Below are 4,954 nucleotides of genomic sequence, written 5' to 3'. Positions count from 1 at the left end.
TATACACACACACACACATACACAGAAGCCCCCAACTTTATAAACTGAGAGAAAGAGAGACCATTAATAATTGTTGTCTTAGTTTGGGGAAAAGGCAGGTAACTTTTATTTTCTTCTTTGAGCATTTAGGTATTTTAAAAATCTCCTATAACAAATAATCATTAATCATATAATAAAAATGGCTGTAAAAAGAAATTCTATAAGAGAACAGTAATTTACGAATTTCTATTTCCTACTTGGAGTACTGGTGTGATGCTATAAGATAATCTTAGATCACAAGGTCTTTTTAAACCATAAAGTCAGTGGCTCAAATTCACCAGCCACTCATTGCCTATACAAGGTCATCAACTCAATGGCACTTAAGAACAACACTAGGAGTCCTGGAGTGGCATTAAAGGATAAGCACTGTTAACTGCAAGGTTGGCAGTTCTAACCCAACAGCCACTCTTTGGAAACCCTAGATAGGATCATTATGCATTGAAAGCAACTCCACAGCATTTACCACCACCACCAATATTCCCTACTAGAAGCCTTGGTATAGCCCTGAAGGATAAGCACTAGACTGTTAACTCTGCTACCACAAGGCTGGTAGCTCAAACCCACCCGCCACTCTCGGAAACCCTATATGATCTCTCTGAGCCAGAACTGACTTGACTGCACACAACAACCACAACAACAACAACAACTAGGAGTCCGTGCTTTTTACACAGAAAAGATAAAGTGACTAGAAGAAATAATGACAAAATTTTCAACAGAAAATTTCAAAGGACAGATTAAGAAGGACCAGGGTTAGATGACCAAAAGGGACGAACAAGTTCAGCATTTCTCAAGCTGAAAAGCTAAAGAAAAAATTTAAGCTTCGGTTGCAATATTGAAGAATTTTATGAGCAAAATTCTAAAATGACGCAGGAAGCAGCAAAAGAAAATGGAAGAATTATAGATACTGAACATCACTGTACTGAAAGGAACTGGTTGATGTTCAACCATTTTAAGAGGTAGCATATATGATGCTATAATTGGCTATAACTGATGGTATAATTGGCTACTAAAGAGCTCTGGTTGTGTAGTGGTTATGAGTCGGGTTGCCAAGCGCAAGGTCAGCAGTTCGAAACTACCAGTAGTTCCACAGGAGAAAGATGAGGTGTTCTGCTCCTGTAAAGATTTACAGCCTCGGAAACCCTGTGCAGGGTCACTATGAGTCAGTACCGACTCCACCGTATTTAACAACAACAACAAGCAAGTCATTCGCCAGGAAACCATCGAGGCAAGTCCCTTCAGGACAACCCCACTCCAAGACTGAAACTCATGGCAGGCATGTAAGATTGCTGGTTACCACGCTGGTCTACTGAGGCGTGGAAAACGAGGAAAGGCAGCAATGAAGATACAGGCTGAGTTTAACCACGTTCCATAGACAATTATGTTCTTCAGATGATCTCTAAATTCAGACGGGATATATACAATGTCATATTTTGGCTTTCGTGGACTTGTTTTCATTTTTTTCACCTTCAGTTTGAATTTGCATATGAGCAATTGATGATCTGTTCTATAATCTGCCCCTGGCCTTTTTCTGACTGATAATATGGAGCTTTTCCACCAGCTCTTTCCACAGATGTAGTCAATTTGGTTTCTATGTATTCCATCTGGCGAGGTCCATGTGTATATTCATCTCTTATGCTGTCTAAAGAAGGTATTTGAAGCGAACAAATCATTGATTTTACAGAATTCTATCATGCAATCTCCAGCATCATTTCTATCACCAAGACCATATTTTCCAACTACTGATCCTTCCTCTTTGCTCCCAGCCTTTGCATTTCAATCACTAGTAATGATCAATACATCTTGATTGCATGTTTGATCAATTTCAGATTGAAGACGTTGGTAGAATTCTTCTATTTCATCCACACTGGCTTTAGTGAGTGGTTGGTGCGAAAATTGGAATAATAGTGGCATTAACTGGTCTTCCCTGTAGGTGCATGTATATTATCCTATCACAGACAGCGTTGTACCTCATGACTGATCTGGATATGTTCTTTTTGACAATGACTACAACACCATTCCTCTTCAATTTGTCATTCCCGGCATAGTAAATCATTGGTTCTCAGATTCAATGTGGCCAATACCAGTTCATTTTAGCTCCCTAATGCCCAAGATACCAATGTTTATGCGTTCCATTTCATTTCTGACAATTTCTAATTTTCCTAGATTCATACTCCATACATTCCATGTTCCAATTATTAATGGATGTTTACATGTGTTTCTCTTCATTTTGAGTTGTTCTCCATCAGTAAATGAAGGTCCCACGAGCTTTACTCCCATGGGCTTTACTCCATTCACGTCATTATGGTCAACTCTACTTTAGGGGGAAGCTCTTCCCCAGTCACATTTTGAGTGACTTCCAACGTGAGAGGCTCATTTTCTGGCACTAAGTCTAACTATACTCTCTGCTATTCATAAGGTTTTCAGTGACTAAATATTCAGAAATAGTTTGTCACTCCTTCCTAGTCTGTCTTTGTCTGGAAGCTCATCTGAAACCTGTCCACCATGGGTGACTCAAAATTTTTGATAAAGGAAACAAGTGTAAATTGCTACAATTTGATGAACTTGACCTATACTTATGGATGTAGTAACTCAAAATACCAACTGAGAGGGGAAGAGTCTTAATTATCAAGTGTCAATCCTATCCCCTCTGTATACAGGGTAGATAGAGACAGGCAACTTAAACACTGGCTACCTAAAATTAGGGGGCTATAAAGGCACGAAGTGACTGGCTTACAAGTTTTCAAGAGGGAGTTTAGTTTCAGAGTGTGAGGGGGAAGATAGAATCATCATTAAATCATTTTCTTCTTGTCTAGAAGGGTCTGGTGAAAGGAGATGGGGATAAGATTCTTATGATTCTTATGATTCAATAGTGAATAATTGTGACTGTCACAACTATAAATGTAGAAGTTTTGTAACACAAAGGGGGAAGTAGGTCATCTTACAGTCTATGTACAGAGGACCCTAGGACCATCAAGGGAGTAGAGCATGAGCAGAATATGGGACCCTATCCAAAGACAGTGACACCAGAGATGGAAGCAGAGATGAGGACATGGCGAAAGGGAGCAGCTGAGGACTCTACACTCATGGAAAGAGAAAGACTGTGTGAGGCAGCCAGGAGGCAGGCTTGCAGAATGTGCCCTTTGGGTGTGTAAATGATTATATATTCCTGATGATGCATGGAGGAGAGATGTAATCATTACAATGAACAAATGAGTGTAAAACCAATGTCCTCCCATGTAAACTAGCACTCAATTCACAATAAAAACTTTAAAAAAAAAAAGAACTGATGGTTTTGGAGGAAGAAGTCCAGCTTCCCTGAGGGCATCTGAAATGTTTCTGCAAACTGGAAGCACTCATCGGCCTTTGCCAAGAAATTTGGAAGGCAGCTACCTGGCCAATGACCAGAAAAGATCCACATATTTGTGACATTCCAAAGAAAGGTGACCCAACAGATTGTGGAAATTATCTATCAGTATCATTAATAACACATGCATGTAAAATTTTGTTGAAGATAATTTTAAAACAGTTGCAGCATATAATGGCAGGGAGTTGCCAGAAATTCAAGCCTGATTCAGAAGAGGATGTGGAATGAGGTATATCACTGCTGACACCAGATGGATCTTGACTAAAAACAGACAATATCAGTAAGAAAATTATAGACCTATATCCCTCATGAATATAGATGCAAAAATTCTCCACAAAATCCTAGCCAACAGAATCCAGCAGCACATCAAAAAAATAATACATCATGACCAAGTGGGATTCATATCAGGGATGCAAGGATAGTTCAACATTAGAAAAACAATCAATGTAATCCACCATAGAAACAAGAAAAAACAAAGAAAAAAAAAACATGATATCAATTGATGTAGATGCATTTGACAAAATCCAACATCCATTCCTGATAAAAACGTGCAACAAAGTAGGAATTGAAGGGAAATTCCTCAACATAATCAAGATCGTATATACAAAACCAACAGCCTACATTACTCTCAATGGAGAGAAACTGCAAAGCCTTCCCTCTGAGAACAGGAACCAGACAAGGATGCCCTTTGTCACCACTCCTATTCAATATTGTGCTGGAAGTCTTAGCCAGAGCTATATGGCAAGATAGGGAAATTAAAGGCACCCAAATTGGCAAGGAGGAAGTAAAACTCTCTCTCTTTGCAAACGATATGATCCTATACATAGAAAACCCCAAAGACTCAGTAAAAAAGCTACTAGACCTCGTTGGAGGATTCAACAAAGTGGCAGGGTATATGATCAACATACAAAAATCAGTTGGATTCCCCTATAATAACAATGACAGTGCTGAAAAGGACATGAGGAAAGCAATACCATTTACAATAGCCACCCAAAGGATTAAATATTTAGGAATAAATATAACCAGAGAAACAAAGGACCTATACAAAGAAAACTACAGAACACTACTAAAAGAAACCAAAAAAGATTTACAAAAATGGAAGAATATACCAAGCTCCTGGATAGGAAGACTTAACATTGTGAAAATGTCAATACTGCCCAAAGGAATTTACACATATAATGCAATCCCAATCCAGATTCCAACGACATTCCTCAAAGAGATGGAAAAAACAATTACAAACTTTATAAGAAAAGGAAAGAGACCAAGGATAAGCAAAGCACTGCTTAAGAACAAGAACAAGGTGGGAATCCTCTCACTCCCTGATTTCAAAATTTACTACACGGCTAGAGTGGTCAAAACAGGCTGGTACTGGTACAAGGAAAGACACATTGATCAATGGAAAAGAATTGAGAATCCAGAAATTAACCCATCCACATACAGCCAACTGATTTTCAACAAAGTACCTAAGTATATTGCATGGGGAAGAGATAATACCTTCAACAGATGGTGCCGGCAGAATTGGAAAGAGATAAGCAAAAGACTGAAACAAGA

This window comes from Chrysochloris asiatica, unplaced genomic scaffold (genome assembly GCF_000296735.1).
Source record: "Chrysochloris asiatica unplaced genomic scaffold, ChrAsi1.0 scaffold00039, whole genome shotgun sequence".
Classification (NCBI taxonomy): Eukaryota; Metazoa; Chordata; class Mammalia; order Afrosoricida; family Chrysochloridae; genus Chrysochloris; species Chrysochloris asiatica.
The sequence above is the reverse complement of the archived record's forward strand: the minus strand, read 5'-3'. Positions refer to the sequence as shown.